General features: G+C 38.1%; 1 protein-coding gene and 1 pseudogene across 2 annotated transcripts in view; both read left to right on the top strand.

Annotated features, from left to right (window-relative positions):
• BLTP3A (bridge-like lipid transfer protein family member 3A) overlaps positions 1–24,800 on the top strand; it is an 81,525-nt gene that overhangs the window by 5,490 nt on the left and 51,235 nt on the right. The gene's annotated exons all lie outside the window — the stretch shown is intronic.
• LOC306665165 (peptidyl-prolyl cis-trans isomerase H-like) lies at positions 23,173–23,896 on the top strand (annotated as a pseudogene). Its single transcript has one exon. The product of its transcript is annotated as a peptidyl-prolyl cis-trans isomerase H-like (transcript).

The following is a 24,800-nucleotide window of genomic DNA, read 5'->3' as shown; positions in this document are numbered from 1 at the left end:
AGCCTTCCATTTTTCCGTGTGACCCTCATTGCTGAATAAGGCATCACTGGTCCATGAGGTCTGCCTCCGTTTTCTTTGTCTTTTTGTGTTCTCTTTCCTATGCTTTCATTTGGTTCTCTTACTGGGAACAGGATGTTTTGGGGATTCTTTTTACCCCTCCCCACTCCAACAAACCTTCAGTTTTTCTCTCTCTCCGTGAGACCTTCGGGTCAGAGGCCACTTTCTGCCATTTTGTTCCTGCATGCTACACTGGCCTTCTCATTTACTCAGAGAGGTATCCAAGTCTTTAAAATAGAGGATTTTATCAAGCTGGTCTCCAAATTAAAGTTGTCTGTAATGAATCATCAGGACCTCAATCTCCTTACTGCAGAATGAGGTGGCCTTTGCCTCTTCCTTTGGGAAGAATGTTGCTTCTGTGTCAACCATTCAGGACTGTAGCAACTTCTAGACAGGGTGACTCTTCTAACCTGGACCACCTCCCAAGAACAAGCAAAAGCCAGTTTCCTTTTGCAGTATGACTCTCCTGAGCTCCATAAGGAAGGAATCCCCACGGCAATGTTGAAGTTTCCTCCTTCTATACCCGCTCATGCCAAAACCACCAGGACTACAGAGGAACCTAAAATTGCCCCCCCCCTTCCTTATCCTCTAACAGATCTCTGACAGGGGATCCCTTACTCTGCCCCTTCCCGGCAGGAAGTAGCCAGATATGATGATGTTGTTCCCACTCATTATACCCCTTTCATAGTCTGAAATGAAGGATGTGGTTACCTTCCTGTCCTCCTGCCCCACCCTAAACTAGTCCAGTTACCTGGCCCTGCCTGTCAAAAAGGCCCACTAGAGTTAACTCTCCCTTGACCTGGCTCTGCTAAACTCTAAAACCCAGACCCTCATGATGACCCACTGACTTTTTTTCCCCTGAAGATGTGCCCTTCCAGTGCTGAATCAAGCATTGCTAGTCCATGGGGGGGAGAAGAAAAGAAGTCTTCCACTGGACTGGGGTTATGGCTCATGGTAGAACATTTGCCTAGCATCTGTGAGGCACTGGGTTCCATCCTCAGCACCACAAAAAAAATAAATAAATAAAATAAAGGTATTGTGCCCATCTGCAATTAAAAATATTTTTAAAAAAGGCTTCCACCCCACCCTGTGCCTTCTTGTAGTCATTACCTCCATCAAAGTGTGACCACTATCCTGTTTTTTTTAATAGAATTTGTCTGTTTTGTGTTTTATATTAATGCAGTTCTATAATTTGTGTGCTGTTTTTAAAATACATATGCTTTTATGCCTTGTTACTTTAGTGCAGTGTTTATGTTTGTGATATTCTATATTTTGCACCAAGTTTTAGACACCATTTTCATTATTGTATAGTATTCCCTTATGTGACTATATCTCAATTTATTTATACATTTTACTGTTGATGGACATGGATAGTTTCTCAGTTTTAGGGCTATTATTATGGGGCATAAGTACATTCTGGTGCATGTCTTTTTTTTTTTTTGGGGGGGTGCTGGGGATCAAACCCAGGGCCTTGTGCTTACAAGGCAAACACTTGCATGTCTTTTTTTTTTTTTTTAATTTTTGTTTGAATTTGTTGTGCATGACAGTAAAATGCATTTATACATTTTGATAGATCATACATAAATGGAATATAATCTCTCATTTTTCTGGTTATACATATTGTAGGATCACATCAGCTAGTGCATGTCCTTTAGTGAACAAATGAACATATATCCATTGCAGTATATATAAGCATAGAATTTCTGGATTGTAAAACATGCATATGGTTAGCTTTAGTGGATATTGCCAGTTTTCCAATTTGTACTTCTATTAGAAGTGTATGAGAGTTTTAATTGTTCGATATCTTTGCTACTACCTGTATTTTAGCCATTCTGAAGGATGTGTTTTGCATTCCCCCCCACCTTTTCCCTTCCTTCCTCTCTCTCCCTCTCTCTTTCTCAGTGGTAAACCAGATGATCACTCCAGCGTTTATTTATTTATTTATTTATTTATTATTTTTTTTAATGATGCTGGGAATGGAACCCAGGGCCTTGCCCATGCTAAACACACATACTACCACTAAACTACATCTCCAGCCCCTGTTCAGGTTTTAATTCAGATGTATTTGAAATTTTAATCACAGACCAATGTCAGAATCTTGAAAATATGATCTCTTCTTGAAATAATGTTCAAATATAAAGATGCAATGAAAATAATTAGGATTACTTTCAAACATTAGCCTGTGACACTTCTTACTTGGAGTGGATGGGTCACTTAACTTCTGTCAAAATAACAGTATTAAGAGAATAGAGGGCTGTTCTCCAAGCATTTGGGATTTTGTTAAAAAGTTGGTCTTCACACTATCCTATTTAATGCCCTGGATGTTAAGTAGTTTCAGTTTGCTCTGTACTCTTAGCACCTCATTGTTTCGTCAATTGTCTTTCTTGTTCTGGTTTGTTTTTCCAGTACTGGAATTGAACCCAGTGCCCCACATTGAACTCAGGGCAAGATACTGAGCTACATCCCCCAGTCCTTCTTTTTTAAATATTATTTCAAGACAGGGTTTCACTTAGTTGCCAAGGCTGACCTTGAGCTTGAGATCCTTCTGCCTCAGCCTTCCAAGTAGATGAGATGACAGGCTTGTACCACCATACATGGCTGCATTTCATCTTTACTATAGAAATGAAAAGTTGAATTACATAGTTTTTCTACTACAATCTCTACCTTTCTGAGGGTGAGTCCTTTTTATAGTAGAATGATTGTTTTGTGTCTTAAAAAAAAAAAAAAGATAATAGTTAAAGGCAAAATTTTAGGGGCTGGTAGTGTAGCTCAATGGTAGAGTGATTAGCATGTTTGAGCCCTAGGTTTAGTCCCTAATGCCACCAAAACATAATAAATAAAAGCAGTACATTTTTAAAGTGGTACGATGGTATGTATTTGACATATAGCAGCTTACTGTAGGGTTCATGATAAGGGAAATTGCCTTCCTTAAAAAACTGAAATTTAAAATAAAATTGAGAAGTTGAAAAAAAAAAAAAAAGCCGAGAAGCAAGTCAATGTAGCAGAAATATTTAGGATTTGGATTTCAAAAAATGGCTGTGAATTTTGACTCTGCTACTTTTGTGTGTTCAGCACGTTTTTTTAGCTTCTTGAAGTTCAGTTTCCTTATCTATAAACAGGAAAGAATAATACATATGTTGTTTTGAAGATTAGAAATCATGTGTAAAAGTGGTTGGTCCTGAAAAGTTTTTCAATTAGCAGTGGACTTATCTTTACTTAGTAGAGCTGCTCAAGACAGATCATTTTAGTTTTTGGAGATAACCCTTTCATCATCTTCAAGGTTGTCCCTAACTTATCAAAATGTCTGATTCCTTAGATGTTTACAAATTGCATTTCTTACCCTTTTCTTTTTTTAAATCTGCACCATATTTTTTGTTTTATTTATTTATTTATATGTGGTGCTGAGAATCGAACCCAGTGCCTCATACATGCTAGGCACACGCGCTACCACTGAGCCACAATCCCAGCCCTTCTTACCGTTTTAATATAGAGAAATGGAGATGAATGCTTTTTCATTGGTCAGTAAAGAGGGAAGGAACCAAATATTGTTCCTCTTCATTTCTTTTAGTATCAAGACATACTACAAGGAGGAAACTTAGGTCCCAGCACAGGTGAAACAGCTAGTTGTATACACTGGGTTGGGTCTTTAGAGGATTTATTTTCAGAGAGTCTGTCTAACCATACACGGTATTTTTAGAGCAGAAAAAAAAAATAGTAGAGGTTATTTTGTTATCCTCACCTAGTACAGAACCTGGTTGAATGATAACCTGTGAGTATGGCATTAATCACTGAAAAGAAAGATTCTTTTACTCACAGGCCAGATCTCTCTACCTACTGGAGTGTGACCTCCATAGCAGCAGGAACTGTATCTCTTGGCTGCTTCAAAAACAGGAGTCTGAGGATGCTTTGAGTGGGCAAAGTGGGTGTAGAAGATATGTTGGGTGAAAAGTACATGGTTGGAATTCAGGGATCGTTAGGCCTGGAGATTGGGAGACAGATGGGCAAGGGAATCAGTTCAGCTAGTATATTAAGGGGCCTTCTATCTCTGTGTATTGAGGGTAAGTACTTGGTACTGGTACCAGCAATAGATACTAAAGAACATTTTCCATTATTTGGAAAGGGAAGAATTAAAGTGTAAAAATAGTATATGCTAACAATTTAGGTAAAGGGTCTGTACTTTGTACTGACTTGCCATAAAAATGGGGACTAGATAGATTGATGTCCAGTCTTTATAGTACTAGATGAGTTACATGTAACTTGGCTGGCAACCCATAAATTTAAAAAAGAAATTATGAAGAACATTGATGGTGAGATATCAGTGTATTTAAATCTGACTTAATGAAAATACTGTGTTCCCAAAATTTATTTCTAAAATTGAAATTTGTAGTGTGTGGTCCAGTAGAAATAGTGTTATAATGTTGATTTCCAATGTTAGCCCACAAAACTCACAATGAATTAGTTATAATATATGACATAAGCTTACTAGATAGAGTGTTAGTGAATTCATTGCAGGAGTAGGGGAAGGTGAAGGAGGACAAGAAAAAAGAGTGGATTATTCCTTGCAGTAAGCCTTGTAAAATTTGTATTTCAGCAGGAACTGTTTGTGGTTGTTTTGTGAGGTGTGATCAGCTTTTTGCTGAGGCTGGGGGTGGAAATGGGGGTGGAGGTGGAGGTTGGTGGGCAGGGATGCTGATGTGTTTCCATATGCAGAATACCTCACAGGAAGAATCATTGTCTCAGGACTGGAGTTATAGCTCAGTGGTAGAGTGCATGTCTAGCATGTGTGAGGTACTGGATTTCATTCCCAGCATCACCTAAAAATAAACAAATAAAATAAAGGTATTGTGTTTACCTGCAACTAAAAATATTTTTTAAAGCATCATCATCTCTTGTCCCTTTTGACTTTTGAATGTTGTTAGATGCTTACATAAGGTGAATTACCTGCTTAGATGATAGAGCATAGAATTTCACCTTGTTTTACATAAAAACAAAATATTGCACAGTTTTAAAATTTAGTGAATGTCCCAGGACTACACCTTCATGAGGGAAAATTGTTTTTAACTTTACCATTTTGGAAAATGCTATAACTCTTGGTAGTATCACTTGTGATATTGCAGTCACCAATAACATAAACCCGCATATGTCTATATTTGTAGCTCTTTGAATTGTAGTGATACCACATTTGGGTGTAAGCATCTAACTGCTCTGTCTTCTAGTGCAATGATGTTGGAATATTCGCATATTGAAATAAATTGATTTTCTTAGAAAATCATTTTCCCTTTATATCTTGGACATATTTGACTTTTCTTGAAATTGTGTGTAAGTAGGTTATATGTAAAAAATCAATTTCGTATAGTAAAAGAGGTATTGTAGAATAATTGTAAAAAAAAAAAAAGGAATTTCTGGGTGCAGTATTACATGAATCTCAGTAATCTCAGTGACTCTGGAGGCAGAAACAGCAGGATTGCAAGTTTAAGAGCTCAGGGCTGAGGACCAACTCAGGGCCTTGCATGGGCTAGGCAAGCGACTCTGCCATTGAGCTAAATTCCCAGCCCCTATTCCCGTACTTTCTAACCAGAATTCCCAATTCTTTAAGATACAAGATTTCAGCTATGAATAGAGGAAGAGTAGGAGCCGGGTGAGGTGGTGCATGCCTGTAATCCCAGAAGCTCAGGAGGCTGAGGCAGGAGAATCACAGGTTCAAAGCCAGCCTCAGCAACTTAGTGAGACCTTAAGCAACTCAGTGAGACCCTGTCTCTAAATAAAATACAAAATAGGACTGGGATGTCACTCAGTGGTTGAGTGTCCCTGAGTTCAATACCCAGTACACTCCCCTACCCACCCCCCCCCCAAAAAAAAAAAAAAAAAAAAAAGACAAGGGGAATAATAGAGAACATATTTTGGAGCAGGAATGATACTAAATAAAAGACTGGCTTTAATTTAGAATATGTCCTACAGGGTGAGCTCCTTTAAGCTACCCTTAATTTCATAACTTCTAAATCTACAGATACTCTGAAACTTTGCTTTATATTTCCAAAAAAATTATTATTATTATTTTTAGTACTGAGAATTGAACCCAGGTCCTCACATAAGCTAGGCAAGCACTGAGCTACAGCTATAGCCCTTTTAATTTTATTTCGAGATAGGGTATTGCTAAGTTGCCAAGGCTGACCTTGAACTTGCAATTCTCCTGCCCAGCCTTCCAAGTAGTTGGGATTACAGGCATACTTCATTATGCCCCCAGCCCCTTTTTTGGTCAAATATTTTTCGCTGGGTTCAGTGGTGGAATACTTTGCCTAGCATGTGCAAGGCCCTGGGTGGCATTCCCATTTAACACTCACACATACGCAGAAAGAAAGAACTGTCTTTTGTTACTGACATAAAAAAAGAATTATACATATTTATGAGGGTAGAGTGTGACCAAAATGGTTTCTGTTGCCGTGACTGTGGGGATGGGGCAGGGGTCTGGACAGCAGTTTGTGGTATGTATGAGTCATGTTGAGAGTTCTAATATGTAGAAAATCCAGATAAGGAGGAAATAAGTTCATCTGGCAGAGTGCCTCCAGTCATCTGGTCTAGGTGCTTTCCCAAACAATGCTGAAAGTATACATTTCCTTTTTTCTCAAGAGAAAATCCTTCCTTCCTCCCCACCTCCCCTCCTTCCTTCCTTGGACTTCATTCAGGAACACATTTCATTTGAGGAAATGTCCTAGCAGAGGTTGATAGGGAGTTAGAGACCTGGTAACGAATTGTGGCTTATCCCTTTGCTGAGCCTCAGCAGAGCCCTTCACTGTCTCCTTCCTTCCTGGCAGAGTTGGCTCTGGCTCCTTAATCCTCTGACCTCAGTAGGAAGAGTTCCTCAGCATCTCTGAGGAAGGTTTGCTGCAGGAAGGTTGGATGTTCAGCTGTAGGTGTTGTGACAACCTTTCTTAGATGCCTGGGACGGAGTTCAGGGAGTCTGCCTGGACCCCATACCCTGTGCTACTGTTGAGGTCTCTTTTCCCCCTAGAGCACTATTCATAAGTTCTCCGTTTTTGAGATTATTTGTTAATTCCTTCAGCAAACTTTTAATGCCCACTTGCATTGTGTGCCAAGCACCTGAAACTCAAATGAGACAAGGTTTCTGTTCAGGAACCTAATTGCCAAAAGACCTGTAGCCAGTAGGCTCAGCAAAACTTTAGGAAGTATCTCTGGAACTGGAAGCAAGGGTCACAGATGGGGAAGAATGATGGTACCAGGCAGAGTGAGCTGCATGAGCAGTGGCACTCAGTTGAGAAGTGGCAGGATGCATTTAGGAGACAGCATGCAGTTCTGTATCATTAGAATGTATGACTGAGAGTGGAACGTAGCTAGGACGTATTGGAAAGACAAAGGGGAGCTGGTCATAGAGGCCTTTTGTACTGTGCTAGGACATCTGGATAGTACTCAGTTGTTCTCTGTTGCTTTCAGTTGCTACTGCCTTTGACCTGAGTCTGAGGCAGCTGGAACTTTTCCAAATCTTTACACCTTATGGTTGACTTTGTAAAAATCAGAGAGACGGCATTAGGTAAAATTATAATGTACCAGTAGAAAATGTGGAAAAAAAATCAAGAAAAAAAAAAAATCAAGGCTAAATTTTTGAGCTAGATTGCTAGATTTTGAATCCTAGCTCTGTTAGTTACTAGCTTTGTGATCTTGGGCAAGTTAACCTTTCTATGCCTTGGTGTCTTCATCATAAAATGAGGCTAATACATCATGAGGAATACATTAAAAATGACTGGGTCTGGTGGTACATGGCTATAATCTCAGCTATTTGGGAGGTTGAGGCAGGAGGATCACAAGTTTGAGGACAGCCGTGGCAATTTGTCGAGTCCCTGTCTCAACATTAAAAAAAAAAAAAAAAGGGTTGGGGCTGTAGCTCAGTGGTAGAGCACCCCTGGGTTTAGTACTCAGTACCACACACATAAAAAGAATATGAAGTGGACTGGGGGCACGCAGGCCCTGGGTTCAATCCCCAACATTAAAAAATAAAAAAGTATAAAGTATTTAAAATAATGTTTGGGACAAAGTAAGCAATTATTAAATGTTAGCTGTTATTTTAAAAATATTTTTTGTTCTTAGTAGTAACCTTTTTTTTTGTTTTTGTTTTTTTTTTTTGTTTTTTTTGCAGTGCTGGGATTGAACCTGCAAGGCAGGCACGCTACCAACTGAGCTATATCCCCAACCCCTTAGTAGTAACCTTTTTCATTTTTCTTATTTCAGTTTTATTATTAAAACTTGTAGGCAGCTTTTAGAAGATACTGGTTTTTGTCTCTCTCCTTTTAAAACACTTTGCACCTTCTAATTGTCTTTAATGGGAAGCGTGTGCTTTCTACCTCAGCCTTACAGAGATATTTATTTTCCTGTTTATATAAGACCCTCTTAACTCTGGTTTTGACATGCTGGGTTAGTCAGACATAGTACAGTTGGTTTGCAGTGTGTCATTCTACCTCTTTGGCAGTTATCATTTATTTGCTTTGAATTGTTATCAACTCATTCAATGAGTACTATTGAGCATCCTTATCTTAGACTTTATGCTGGGCACAGACTCAGTGACACAGTTCAAGCCCTTAAGGAGCTCATACCCTTTAGGGTTAGAGACCTTTTCTTTTAAATTCTTCTTGGTTTGCTCAGCAACTCCTTTATATGGTGTGAACCCCCTAACCCTTCAGTTGAATGTGCTCTTCTCTTAGGTTTGTGTTCATTCAGTCATCTGTGCAAAGGAAGTAACTGACAGGCTTTTCTTTCACCATCAGATCTGAATGCTCATTTTGATCAGTTTTTGTCTATCTGAGTTTTTTGTTCTGGTTTGTTTTGATGCAGGATCTCACTATGTTGCTTAGGTTGGCCTTGAACTTGTAGGCTCAAATGAATCTTCCTCCTCAGTCTCCCAAGTAACTGTGACAACAGGTGTTTACCACCATGCCTGACATCTTTGTCTCTTAAGTATTCATGTTATTCACAGATTTTCCTCAGAAATTAAGGACAGCTTCATTTTCCTTGGGCAGTTTTCAAAGCTCAGATAACCTACATGTTATACTTCTCTAAATAACTGAGGTGGTATGATGAAGAAATATCCATTCTTATTCAATAGTGAATGCCTGCTAATGGAATAGATCTTCCTATTCTGAGCATTAACAAATGCATTTTTGCTTTGGATAATCCAGAACATGCATGAAGCTTTTAAAAGTAGAAATCTGATATTCTGATTTCACAAACTACCTTTGATCTAAGTTTTGGAATTGCCAAGAAACTGAAGTAAAAGAAATTAAGAGGAATGAATATATTAGTGTGACAAGAAATGTTTTTAACAAAGTAAGATATACCAAAACTTGGGTCATGAGGTACAGTCCCTTCAGGACCAGTGTAGGGAGAATCTGGCACCTAATCACATGGGAACTGAATGGCCAAAGAATTATGAGAAGACAGGGCTGCAGACAGCTGAGAGTTACAGTCACTGAGGGACTGGCTCTAAGTCCTAGGTGTGGAATGATCAGCGAAAGGGTATCTACATAGGTGGGTAAGATATTACAACCCTAATTCCAGGTGGTGGTTAAATACTTAATCATATATTAGATGAGGAATCCACAGGTACAGCCTTTACATGCCTGACCCCCCACTAATAGGCCAGATTGCCAAGTGTTGAGTTCTAAGAAAGACAACTGGCTCAAACTAAATAGGAAATTAAAGCTTCAGCTAAATAGGATAGGTTTTAGCAAGGCTGCAGTTTTAGAGGGGGAACTGGAATGTTCAGCAAGGTTACTGTTGAGAATGAAGGTTAAAAAGACCTGAAGAATCCTTGTTCTGTTGATTGGCCCAGTATTGAGTGGTGGAGTAAATGAGAGTGGGGTGAGTCCTGAACTGAACTGCTCTGTGGGTGTAGAGATGGATGCAGTCAGTTACGGTTGGAAATATAAACCAGTAGGTGTCTGTATGAAAGGAAATTTGGCAGTGTCTGTCAAAATGTAAAATGTAAACTTCCATTTCTATGAATCTGTCCTACAGAACAATCAAACAAATGAGAAAACTGATGAGACTATTTAATGTAGAAGTGTGCTAATGAAATCATTGTAAAAGAAAATTAGTAGAGACCTTATTAAGTAAATTATAGTGCATCTGTAAAGGAATGTAAGGGATCTTAGCTTGGGGATAACTTTCTAATTACTGAAAAGCATTACAAGTTTAATAATATATAAATATTAATTAAAAGTAAAAACAAGTTTTAGAAGGATATATATGGACTAATTTTATTTTATACATCTGTCTAAATATATAGTGTTTTTTTATGGCAGGCGCCTTACTGGGGATTGAACCCAGGGCAGCTAAATTCCCAGTTATTTTTAGACAGGGTCATGCTAAGTTGCTGGGGCTTCAAACTTGTGATCCTCATGCCTTAGCTTCCTGAATCATTGGGATTACAGGTGTGAGTCACTGTGCCAAGCTTATAATTACTTCTGTGTAGTGGAAACTATCATTTCTTTATACCTCATTATATTGTTTAACTTTTATAATCTATCTTTTACCAGTAGACCAAGGATGACTCGTACATCTTTCATTCTTTTCTTTTCTGTCTTACTTGTGCTGGGGATTGAATCCAAGGCCTCACACATGATAAGCATGCTCTCTACCACTGAGCTACACTCCTGGACCCCTCTTAAGATTGCTCCCCCCCCTTTTTTTTTAAATTTGCCCATCTATTGTGCTGTTTTGAGAGGGTGCATCGGTGTACATATGGTCACATGTGTTTTTGGTAACTCATGTTGTAATTGCCTCTTAGGGAAAAACATAAAATCAATGAAATCTAATGGGAAAGGATTCTACCATGAATGGGGGAATATCTTGTATCAAGCTACTCCTCTCTCAGATAACAATTTTGAATTCTGGGTAACATGTTAAAAAAAAAAAAAAAAAAAAAAAAAAACTATTAGCGCTCCAGGCGGCTGCTCAGAGGAGAAGGCGAGTGGTGAGTTATTTGGTCTTAAAGTGACAGCTCCTGAACACAGGGGGGCTGCCTGGAGGAGAAGCGTGGTGGGACGCTTGGTCTTGAGGGACCACACCAGAGCTCCGGGCGGTGGCCCAGAGGACCCGTGCAGCGGGTCACGTGGATTCAGAGCCACTCAGAGGGACTGCTCCTGAACACCCGGGGGGTTATCTGGAGAAGGAGGAGGAACGGGCAGGGTCACTTCGACTCGGAGTGATTGATTGCCCCGGGCTACGGGTGGTTGGTGGGAGGAGGAGGCACGAAGTGAGTTTCTTGGACTCCTAGTGACCGCACCGGCATACTGGGCAGCTGTCTGGAGGAAGAGGCCTGTGGCGGGTCTCTGGGACTCAGAGCGATTGTTCGGGGCCACAGGTGGCTGCTCAGAGGAGGGGCCACGCAGCCAGGCGATTAGGTGCAGAACAGGGTCCCAGGATCTAGGAGGCTTCTGGGTGGAAGAGCCGCACAGAGACAGGCTTAGGGCGGAGCGAAGGTTCCAGGCCTATGGGCAAATTCTCTGAGGAGGGGCAGCCTAAGGAGATTCATCTGCGAAGGGTGAGGCTCCCAGGCCCAGGAGGTAGGGCCGGGCCCCTGGAAACTTTGCAGAGGAAGGCAGCACAGCCCAGGCAGTAGATGTAAATTGAGGGGAACCTCTAGGAGGAAACTGACCAGCGAGACCTCCCCACCGAGTGAGTCTTCCCTGCTGGGTGAGGTTTCCCACAAGGACGGTAAAACCAGAGGCTCAGGCCCAAACAGGCCTTGCCTCAGCCCACAGCCTAGGTCCCCTTTGGATGACCATTGGTCAACAAGTGGAGGCACCTCTGCCCACTAGCAGGGAATATACCCCACCTGAAGGCCACCACTCCTAGAGAGGCAGCTTCCTTGTGGAGCACTGCATTTTCAACCTCCTCCAAGACTTCAGCCTACTGAAGGCTAAGAGGGGATATATATAGAAATCTTCAGGGTCATTGTAAATCAACAGAGGAAATCTGCAATATCTCAGCGGTCCACTGATATCTGAACAACATGAGAAAACAAGGAAAGAAAATGCTGCAAACAAATCTAGATGTTACATCAATAAAACCCAATGACAGCATGGCAGAAGAAATGACAGAAAAGGAGTTCAGAATGTACATAATTAAAATGATCAGAGAAGCAAACGAGGAGATGAAAGAGCAAATGCAAGCATTGAATGATGAGATGAAAGAGCAAATGCAAGCATTGATTGATCGCACCAATCAACAGTTAAAAGAGCAAATACAGGAAGCAAAAGATCATTTCAATAAAGAGTTAGAGATATTGAAAAAAAACCAAACAGAAATCCTTGACATGAAGGAAACAATAAACCAAATTAAGAACTCCATAGAAAGCATATCCAATAGGATAGAACACCTGGAAGACAGAACCTCAGACATTGAAGACAAAATATTTAACCTTGAAAACAAAGCTGAACAAACAGAGAAGATGGTAAGAAATCATGAACAGAATCTACAAGAACTATGGGATATCATGAAAAGGCCAAATTTAAGAATTATTGGGATTGAGGAAGGCCTAGAGAAACAAGCCAAAGGAATGAACAACCTATTCAATGAAATAATATCAGAAAATTTCCCAAATCTGAAGAATGAAATGGAAAATCAAGTTCAAGAGGCTTACAGGACTCCAAATACACAAAATTACAACAGACCCACACCAAGGCACATTATAATGAAAATACCTAACATACAAAATAAAGACAGAATTTTAAAGGCTGTGAGAGAAAAGAACCAAATTACATTCAGGGGGAAACCAATACGCATATCAGCAGATTTTTCAATCCAGACCCTAAAAGCTAGAAGGTCCTGGAACAACATTTTTCAAGCCCTGAAAGAAAATGGATGCCAACCAAGAATCTTATACCCAGCAAAACTTACCTTCAAATTTGACGATGAAATAAAATCCTTCCATGATAAACAAAAGCTAAAAGAATTTACAAAAAGAAAGCCAGCATTACAGAACATTCTCAACAAAATATTCCATGAGGAAGAGATGAAAAACAAAGAAGCAAATCAGCAAAGGGAGGAATTATCCTAAAGGAATTGTCAAATAAAGGAGGAAACAAGTTGTGTCAAACAAATAAATAAACAAAATTTTAAAAATGAACCAAATGACCGGGAAACCAAATCATTTCTCTATAATAACCCTGAACGTTAATGGCCTGAATTCATCAATCAAAAGACATAGACTGGCAGACTGGATTAAAAAGAAAGATCCAACAATATGTTGCCTGCAAGAGACTCACCTCATAGAAAAAGATACCCATAGATTAAAGGTGAAAGGATGGGGAAAAACATACCATGCACATGGACTCAGCAAAAAAGCTGGAGTATCCATCCTCATTTCCGATAATGTGGACTTCAAGCCAAAGTTAGTCAGAAGGGATAAAGAAGGTTATTTCATACTGCTTAAGGGAAGCATAAATCAGCAAGATATAACAATCATAAACATCTATGCCCCAAACAGTGGCTCATCTATGTATGTCAAACAAATCCTTCTCAATTTCAGAAACCAAATAGACCACAACACAATAATACTAGGTGATTTTAACACGCCGCTCTCACCACTGGACAGATCTTCCAGACAAAAATTGAGCAAAGAAACCATAGATCTCAACAACACAATCAATAATTTAGACTTAACGGACATTTATAGAATATTCCATCCAACCAAGAGTGAATACACTTTCTTCTCAGCAGCACATGGATCCTTCTCTAAAATAGACCATATATTATGCCACAAAGCTAATGTTAGCAAATACAAGAAGATAGAGACACTAGCATGTATTCTATCAGATCATAATGGATTGAAGTTAGAAATAAATGAAAGAGTAAAACACAGAAACTATTCCAACATCTGGAGGTTAAACAATATGCTATTATATGATGAATGGATAACAGAAGATATTAAGAAGGAAATTAAAAAATTCTTAGAGGTAAATGAGAACAAAGAAACATCATATCAAAACCTCTGGGACACTATGAAAGCAGTACTTAGAGGGAAATTTATTTCATGGAGCGCATTTAATAAAAGAAGTAAAACTCAACAAATAAACAACCTAACACTACAGCTCAAAGCCTTAGAAAAAGAAGAACAGAACAGCACCAAAAGTAGTAGAAGACAGGAAATTGTTAAACTCAGAGCTGAAATCAATGAAATTGAAACAAAAGAAACAATACAAAAAATTGACAAAATAAATAGTTGGTTCTTCGAAAAAATAAACAAAATTGATAAACCTTTAGCCACACTAACAAAGAGAAGACGAGAGAAAACCCAAATCACTAAAATTCGGAATGAACAAGGAAATATCACTACAGACAGGATGGAAATACAAAACATAATTAGAAGCTATTTTGAAAATCTATACTCCAACAAAATAGAAAATTTCGAAGACATCAACAGGTTTCTAGAGACATATGAATTGCCTAAACTGAATGAGGAGGACATAAACAATTTAAATAGACCAATTTCAAGTACTGAAATAGAAGAAGTCATCAAAAGCCTACCAACAAAGAAAAGTCCGGGACCAGATGGGTTCTCAGCCGAGTTCTACAAAACCTTTAAGGAAGAGCTCATTCCAATACTTCTCAAAGTATTCCATAAAATAGAAGAGGAGGGAACCCTCCCAAACTCATTCTATGAAGCCAATATCACACTGATACCTAAACCAGACAGAGACTCATCAAGGAAAGAAAATTTCAGACCAATATCCTTAATGAACATCGACGCAAAAATTCTCAACAAAATTTTAGCAAATCGCATACAAAAACATATTAAAAAGATAGTGCACCATGATCAAGTGGGTTTCATCCCAGGGATGCAAGGTTGGTTCAACATCAGGAAATCAATAAACGTAATTCACCATATTAATAGACTTAAAGTCAAGAATCACATGATTATTTCAATAGATGCAGAAAAAGCATTTGATAAAATACAGCACCCCTTCATGCTCAAAACACTAGAACAAATAGGGATAGTGGGAACATTCCTTAATATTGTAAAGGCCATTTATGCTAAGCCCATGGCTAATATCATTCTAAATGGTGAAAAGCTGAAAGCATTCCCCCTAAAAACTGGAACAAGGCAGGGATGCCCTCTTTCACCACTTCTATTCAACATCGTTCTTGAGACTCTGGCCAGAGCAATTAGACAAACCAAAGAAATTAAAGGGATACGAATTGGAAAAGAAGAACTCAAACTATCCCTGTTCGCTGATGACATGATTATATATTTAGAGGAACCTGGAAATTCCACCAGAAAACTCTTAGAACTCATAAGTGATTTCAGTAAAGTAGCAGGTTACAAGATCAATGCCCATAAATCCAACGCATTTTTATACATAAGTGATGAATCTTCAGAAAGAGAAATTAGGAAAACTACCCCATTCACAATAGCCTCGAAAAAAATAAAATACTTGGGAATTAATCTCACAAAAGAGGTGAAAGACCTCTACAATGAGAACTATACAACACTAAAGAAAGAAATTAAAGAACACCTTAGAAGATGGAAAGATCTTCCATGTTCTTGGATAGGAAGAATTAATATTGTCAAAATGGCCATACTACCTAAAGTGCTATACAAATTCAATGCAATTCCAATTAAAATCCCAATGACGTACCTTACAGAAATAGAGCAGGCAATTATGAAATTCATCTGGAAGAATAAGAAACCCAGAATAGCTAAAGCAATCCTTAGCAGGAAGAGTGAAACAGGGGGTATTGCAATACCAGATCTTCAACTCTACTACAAAGCAATAGTAACAAAAACGGCATGGTATTGGTACCAAAATAGAAAGGTAGATCAATGGTACAGAATAGAGGACACGGACACAAACCCAAATAAATACAATTTTCTCATACTAGACAAAGGGGCCAAAAATATGCAATGGAGAAAAGATAGCCTCTTCAACAAATGGTGCTGGGAGAATTGGAAATCCATATGCAACAGAATGAAACTAAACCCATATCTCTCACCATGCACGAAACTAAACTCAAAATGGATTAAGGACCTCGGAATCAGACCAGAGACCCTGCAGATTATAGAAGAAAAAGTAGGTCCAAATCTTCATCTTGTTGGTCTAGGACCAGACTTCCTTAACAGGACTCCCATAGCACAAGAAATAAAAGCTAGAATCAACCACTGGGATAGATTCAAACTAAAAAGCTTTCTCTCAGCAAAGGAAACTATCAGCAATGCGAAGAAAGAGCCTACAGAGTGGGAGAATATCTTTGCCAATCATACTTCAGATAGAGCACTAATCTCCAGAATCTATAAAGAACTCAAAAAACTCTACTCCAAGAATTCAAACAGTCCAGTCAACAAATGGGCTAAGGAAATGAATAGACACTTCACAGAAGAAGATCTACAAGCAATCAACAAACATATGGAAAAATGTTCAACATCTCTAGTAATAAGAGAAATGCAAATCAAAACCACCCTAAGGTTCCATCTCACCCCAATTAGAATGGCGATTATCAAGAATACGAGCAACAACAGGTGTTGGCGAGGATGTGGGGAGAAAGGTACACTCATACACTGCTGGTGGGGCTGCAAATTAGTGCAGCCGCTATGGAAAGCAGTGTGGAGATTCCTTAGAAAACTTGGAATGGAACCACCATTTGACCCAGCTATCCCACTCCTTGGCCTATACCCAAAGGACTTAAAATCTGCATACTACAGAAATACAGCCACATCAATGTTCATAGCTGCTCAATTCACAATAGCCAGACTGTGGAACCAACCTAGATGCCCTTCAATTGATGAGTGGATAAAGAAACTGTGGTATATATATACTATGGAATATTACTCAGCCATAAAGAATGATAAAATTATGACATTTGCAGGCAAATGGATGAAATTGGAGAATATCATGCTAAGTGAGATAAGCCAATCTCAAAAAGCCAAAGGACGAATGATATCGCTAATAAGTGGAGGTTGACACATAATGGGGGGGAGGGAAGGGTTAGAGTTAGGGTTAGGGAGGGGGGCAAGTATAGAGGAAGGAAACTACTGTATAGAGGGTAAAGAGGGGTGGGAGGGGTGGGGGGAAGGGAAAAAAATAACACAATGAATCAAACAACATTGCTCTATGTAAATTTATGATTACACAAATGGTATGCCTTTACGCCATGTACAAACAGAGAAACAACATGTATCCCATTTGTTTACAATAAAAAAAAAAAAAAAAAAAAAAACTACTTGAAGATGTTGAAAAGTGATCAAATCAGACAGAAACTGACAGGGAACTTAAAAGATGGAAACTGCATTAGGTAAGATTCCTATTTGTATTATTTTTTTTGTCCAAGGCTATTCTGCAGTTTGCATGGTAGTGGTGGCTAGCACCCAAACAAAAATTCAGTCTTACTGGAGTCAGAAGATGAAGTTTAGGGCTAACGAGGGGCTGGAAAAAGGAGGGGGAAGTCTAAGGAAGGAGGATATAACAGAACAGGGAGCTCTAAAGTCTGCTTCTAAAATCTGTCCAAATCCTGACACACATGGGGGAAAGAGTTCATGGAACCTAGAAAAAGCAATAGTTCTACACAGTGGTACATGCCTGTAATATAATGCCAGCAACTTTAGAGACTGAGACAGGAGGAGTACAAGTTCTAGGCCAGCTTCAGTAACTTAGTGAGTCCCTAAGTTACTTAGTGGGATCCTGTCACATCCTGGGCTGTGGCTCAGTGATAAAGTGACTCTGGGTTCAACCCCCAGCACCTCCCTGCAAAGAAGAAGAAAAAACAATAGTTAAAAGCTGAAAGGTTGACTGGGATTTAGCTACTGCCCACTATAGGGAAGACAGAGTTTGGAATATAGATTTGGCCAAGTTAACTGCCCAATAGAGTACTATTTAGTACATTTTAGAGAAAAATGACAGAATCCAGAGTCTCAATAATGTCTAGTACACAATAAAAATTACTAGATGTATGCAGAAGGAAAATGTTTCTCATCAAGAGAAAAGCAGTCTATGGAAGTTGACTAGGATTTTATGGATTTTGTTTTTTGTTTTGTTTTGGTACCAGGTATTAAACCCAGGAGTACTTAACCACTGAGCCACATCCCCAGCCATTTTTAATTTTTTAAAAATTTGAGATAGGATCTTGCTAAGTTGCTTAGAACTTCACTAAATTGCCAAGGCTGGTCTCAAACTTGTGATTCTTCTGCCTTAGCCTCCTGAGCTGCCGGGATTACAGACGTGTGCCACCACATCCAGCTGATTTTGTGGGTTTTGGAAATATCATAAATAACTTTAAAACAAACATGGTTTAATAGAGGAACAGGTGGAGAATCACAGCAGAAAAATGAAATCTGTAAAAAAGAACTACATATAAAATCTTGAACCTGTAGTACAGTATTAGCAATGAAAAATTCATTGGACTTGCTCAACAATAGAAGAGATGACAAAGCAAAGGGTCAATGAACATGAAAATAAAGCAATAGGAAATAATGCTCTCAGACATTTCATATATTCTCAGTTGAGGCTCCAGATATCATGGATTAGAGAAAAACCATCTCTTGACCTTTGAATGAATTTCTAATACATAGGAATACCTGAGCTCCACAAAATGCTTTCTATTTTGTGGCACTAGGTTTTTAGAGGAACTTGTTATGCAGCAGTAGATAGCCAAAACAAAACAGAAAAGAATTTGAAGAAATAATGGCTGACAACTCAATAGTGAAAAGCCAACCCAATTAAAAAATGGGTAAAGGATGGGAGGCTGAGACAGGAAGATCATGAGTTCAAAGCCAACCTAAGCAAAATCACGCTGAGCAACTCAGTGAGATCCTGTCTCCAAGTAAAATACAAAATAGCCTGGAGATGTGGCTCAGTGGTTGAGTGCCCCTGGGTTCAATCCCCGGTACCTGCCCCCCCGCCCCCCAAATAGGTAAAGAATCTGAATAGACATTTCTCTAAAGAGGTTATATGAATAACCAACAATGTGGAAATATGATCAGTATCATTAGCCGTTACAGAAATGTAAATCAAAACTATGATGATACTACTTCATATCACAAGGATGGCTACAATAAAAAAGATAGATAATAACAGGTATGGTGAGGGTGTGGAGAAATGGGAACCCTCAAAACAATTACTGGTAGTGGTTAACCTCTTTGGAAAACAGTCTGGCAGTTTCTCCAGAAAGCAGTTTATAGCATTTCCCAGTGATTCCACTGCTAGGCATTTACCAAGAGAAAATTATATGTCCACCCAAAAACTTGTATATGCATGTTCACAGCAGCATTAATCATAATAGCCAAGAAGTGGAAACAACCCAAATGTCAATCAACTGATGAATGCCATAATATAAAATAACATATATATATATATATATATATATATATAATATATTCACACCATGAAATATTAGCGGGCCATAAAAAGGAATAAAGTACTGGTATGTGCTGCAACAGGAATAAAACTTGAAAATATGCTAGGTGAAAGAAGCGGTTCACAAAAGCACAAAATTTATATATTATGTATCAGGAATCATGTATATATATATAATATATATGTGTGTTTGTTATTATTATTATTTGTATTGGTGATTGAACTTAGGGGCACTGTGCCACTGAGTTATATCCCCAACCTTTTAATTTTTTTGTGTGAGAAGGTTCTTGCTAAGTTGTCCAAGCTGGTCTTGAATTTGAAATCCTCCTACCTTAGCCTTCTGAGTAGCTGGGATTATAGGCATGTAACACTACAGCTGGCTGATTCCTTTCTACTGAATGTCCAGAATAGGCAGATCTATAGAGAACAAAATTAATAGTGTTTGCTTATGATTGGTGCCATGGAATGGGGATATTAGGGTAATTTCTAAAGGGTATGGGTTTTCTTTCAGGTGGATGATGAAATGTTCTAAAATAGAACATATGGCTGCACAGCTCTGTGAATATACTAAAAATAATGAATTACATACTTAAATGATTGGATTTTGTTGTATGTGAAGTACATTTCAATAAAGATGTTATTAGAGAGATGCAAATTTATAGATCTAAGAATCTCAGTGAAGCCAAAGCAGGCTAGGACAAGAAAATCATACCTAGAGATGTAATGGTTGCATTGAAGAAAATCAAAAATTAAAACTTTAAAGCGGCCAGAGGAATCATATAAAAGAGAACAATGTATAAACTAACAGATGAACTTCTCATCAACAGTATCAAAAGATGAGATCAGATGACAATAGGAAGACATTTTTAAAGTGCTAAAAAGTCATTTGAATTCTTTGCCCAACTAAAAGTCCTTTAAAAGTGGAAGATGAAATAATATGTTTTTAGATAAATGAAAACTGAGGATTCTAGCAGATCTACTGTAAGATTTACTGAAGGAAATTCTTCAGGTTGAACAGAAATGAGAACAGATGAAAATGGATCTACAGGAAAGAATGAAGAGCACTAGAAATATAAAATACATTTTTCTTCCTTTCTTTAAAAGATGAGACTGCTTACTGTTTTGAGTCTATAATTTGTAGCAGTTTCATATATACATACACACACACACACACACATACATACATATACACATACATACATTTACAGTATCCCAGAAGAGAAAGGGCAGTAAATAAGCTATACTGTTGCAACGTTTGCATATTTGTATGTAAAGTAGTACAATATTAATTCTTAAGTAGATCATGGCAAGTAAAGGTTATGTATGATAATCCCTAGAGCAACTACATACATACTAGCAAAGAGGTATAGCTAAAAGCCCACTAGCTAGTTACTTGAAATAGTATAAAATTATTAGCTAACTGAAAGGATGACAGGAAAGGGGAGGCAGGAACAAAAAATAGATGGAACAATAGCAGAATAGTGAAACAAAACTCCAGTATCAGTAATTACATTAAATGTAAATGTGTTAAAACTTCAGTTTAAAAGCAGAGATTATCAGATTGGATAAAAGAGAGAAACAAACAGACTGAAAGTAAAAGAACAGGAAAAAGGTATACCATGTGAATACTAGGGCACAAGAAGGCTGGAATGACTATTTTATTCTAAGGCAATATAGAATTTAAGACAATAATTATTATGACAGAAAAAGAATGAAGCATTTCATAATAGAACAGTTTTATCTAGAAGACATAATCATGAATGTATCTGAACCTTAACAGGACTTTAATATACATGGAACATAAAGAGGCAGAAACTTACTTTTTAAGAGATAGGTAAACCAGTAATTATACTTGGGAAATTTTAATACCTCTCCCTTAGCAGTTGATATAACATCTTAGAAAAAATAAACTATAGGGATATAGATCTATGTAACATTATTCATCACCTTGGACTAATCAATATTTATAGAACACACATAACTGCAGAACTTTTACATTATTTTTAAGTGCAGAAGAAATGTTCACTAAGACTATATTCTGAGCTTTAAAATGCCTCAAAGAGGCATTTCAAGATATTGGAAACTTGCATGTTCCCTGGCTACAATGGAAATTAAATTAGAAATCAGTAACAATAAGCAGGACACAGTGGTATGCACCTGTAACCCCAGTGACTTGGGAAGCTTAGGCAAGAGAATTGGATGTTCAAATCCAACCTTAATAACAGACCTGTCTCAAAATTTAAAATCAAAACAATTTAAGCTTAGTGTTAAAGCATACCTGGGTTCAATCCCCAGTACCCCCCACCACCAAATAAAAAAAAAAAAAAAGACATCAATAAGATAACTAGAGAAACTCCTAATATTTGCAGACTTAAAAATACATTTCTAAATAACCCATGGTCAGAGAAGACATCATTCATGAAATTAGAAAATATTTCTAACTAATTAATGAAAATTTGACATATCAAAATTTGTGGGATGTATAAGTGTATCAAATAAACTGATAAATGGCAAATTTATAGCTTTTTTCTTTTCTGTTTTATCCTTCCTTCCTTAATCTGTCTCTGTCTCTCTCTTTCATCTTGCTATGTTGCTATTCCATGGCTGGCCTTAAATTCCTAGACTTAAGAGATCCTCCTGCCTCACCCTCCTGAGGAGTTGGGTCTATAGGTGTGTGCTTAAAAGATGTTTTAAGGAAATAAAGTTTCAGGCCAGTATCCATTGTGAACAAAGACTAAGTCCTTTAAAAATTGGCAAATTGAGATCAATCTATATAAAAAGCATATTACATTAAAACATTTTTTCTGTTTTCTATTTGTTATAAATGTCAAAAACATATGTAGAAATAAATTTAGGAAACATAATATGCTGAAAACTGAAAAATATTACCAAGAGAGTTAAAGAAGACCTAAAATAAATACATTGTACTTTGAAAAAAAATATAATGCGTTCAAGGAAAGGATGACTTGTTTTTGTTAATATGTCCAAATTTCCCTAAATTGAGCTATAGATTCAATGTAATTCCAATAAAAAATTCAGCTGTTTTTTCTTTTAAAGCGAATTCATAAGGCGGTTTTAAAATTTTATATGGAAACTAAAAGGACCTAGAATGGTCACAATACCCTTGAAAAAGAAGAAAACAAATGATTCATATTACCTACCTCCAGTGTTTAAAAAGAAACTTATAGTGTGATCCCAGTGACTTGGGAGACTAAGGCAGGAGGACTGTGAGTTCAGTCCAACATCAGCAACTTATTAAGGCCCTAAGCAACTTAATGAGATCCTGTCTCAAAATAAAACATAAAAAGGGCTGGGGATGTGGCTAAGTGGTTAGGCACCCCTGGGTTCAATCCCTGGTACTTAACAAAACAAAACAAAACAGAAAAACACAAAAACACTATAGTAATGAGAATAGTGGGATCTGGTATAAATATAGATAGATCAATAAATAGATCAGAAATTAGCCAGTATATATAAATTGCACCTCAATGGCACAAAAACCAGCTTAAAACACAACATTGTGGGCTGGGGGTGTGGCTCGTGATAGAGCACTTGCCTAGCACGTGTGAGGCGCTGGGGTTTGGGTTTCTCAGCACCGCATATAAGTAAAATAAAAATAAAGGTCCATCAACAACTAAAAAAGTATTTTTTTAAATAAAACCACATTGTGAAGAAACAAACAAAAATCTAGAAAAGACATTTTCTTTTAAGAAAAAGGCATATATTCGGCTTTTGGGTCAGAGCCATGGCGGGTGGCAAATTCAAGCCCTGTCACCCTGTAGTGTTCTTTTGATGTCAGCATTGGCGGCCAGAGGTTGGCCGCATGAAGATCGAGCTGTTTTGCAGACGTTGTACCCTAAGACAGCTGAGAACTTTAGGCAGTTCTGCACTGGAGAATTCAGAAAAGATGGAGTGCCAATAGGATACAAAGGGAGCACCTTTCACAGGGTCATAAAGGATTTCATGATTCAGGGTGGAGATTTCATTAATGGGGATGGTACCGGAGTTGCCAGTATTTACCGGGGGCCATTTGCAGATGAAAATTTTAAACTTAGACACTCGGCTCCAGGCCTTCTTTCCATGGCAAACAGTGGTCCCAGTACAAATGGTTGTCAGTTCTTTATCACCTGCTCTAAGTGCGATTGGCTGGATGGGAAGCATGTAGTGTTTGGAAAAATCATTGATGGGCTTCTTGTGATGAGAAAGATTGAGAATGTTCCCACAGGCCCCAACAATAACCACAGGCCCCTCTGCCTGTGGTAATCTCACAGTGTGGGGAGATGTAGTTCAGACCAAGACTGAGTCAGATTGTCCCTTGCTCTGGGTGATGTTCTTGAGTCAGATAGGCTGGACTGGCCTCTGTGTTTGCTCTCCTGCCTGCTGTGACCGTGTTTGATCAGGAGACCCTGGAAGTATCACAGATTCCGAACTACAATTGTCTGCGCTCAAATCTTCAACTGTAAATAAAGGTTTTTGTTTTGGTTTAAAAAAAAAAAAAAAAAAGAAAAGGCATATATCATCTGTTCCTGCAGAAGTTTTGAGAGTAAAACCAATTAGAGCAAAGCACCAACAGTGAGTGGCATATTCTGTCAGATTATTTGGAATGGAACGGTGTAGTGACATTAGTGATTTTGTTTCGTTTGGATGATGCAGGGAATTCTTCTACCTAAACCAGTTGCTTCAGAGTTACATTATGTCTTTGCTTAAAGACAGCCTGTGTTGTGGCTGAACAGTGAAAATACTTTGATCTAGATTTCCTTAAGAAGCTTATAAACTAAGGTCTGTGATCACATCAGGGCAAAGGTTACTGAAGGAAGCAAAGTGGGTTTGTGGACCTGTTTATTTATTTATTTATTTTTTTGGTGGCATTGTGGATTTAATTCAGGGGTATTTTATCTCTGAGCTATATTCTCAGCCCTGTTTTTATTTTATTTTGAATCAGAGTCTCACTAAGTTGCTGAGGCTGGCCTCAAACTTGTGATCCTCCTGCCTCAGCCTTTGAAGTAACTGGGATTACAGGCATGTGCCACCATGCCCAGCTCTTTTAATTTTTTCTACAACAGTTCAATTTCTATGCAGAGTGATTATTTTAACTTGCCCTGTGATTAGTAATGAAGTTTCTGAATTACAGGGGGCAAGATAGTGAGAGGGTTGAGTGAATTCTGGGTGAAGTCCCTTTTCTGTCATTTACTGAGTCCCATGTTTACAGTAGGTTAAGCTGGCTAACTCTGAGTCTTGGGCAAGCCATTTGATTCTGGCCATTTGTTTTCTTCATTTGCAAATTATAGATTTTTACTGAATATGTAAAATCCCTTCTAGCTCTGAAATTCTGAGAATCTGCAATTTCTCAGTGTTAGGAAGTATGCCTGAGAGCCGTTCTCTGTT

This window comes from Sciurus vulgaris (assembly GCF_902686455.1).
Source record: "Sciurus vulgaris genome assembly, chromosome: 7".
In the NCBI taxonomy this organism is placed as follows: Eukaryota; Metazoa; Chordata; class Mammalia; order Rodentia; family Sciuridae; genus Sciurus; species Sciurus vulgaris.
The sequence above is the reverse complement of the archived record's forward strand: the minus strand, read 5'-3'. Positions and strand labels throughout refer to the sequence as shown.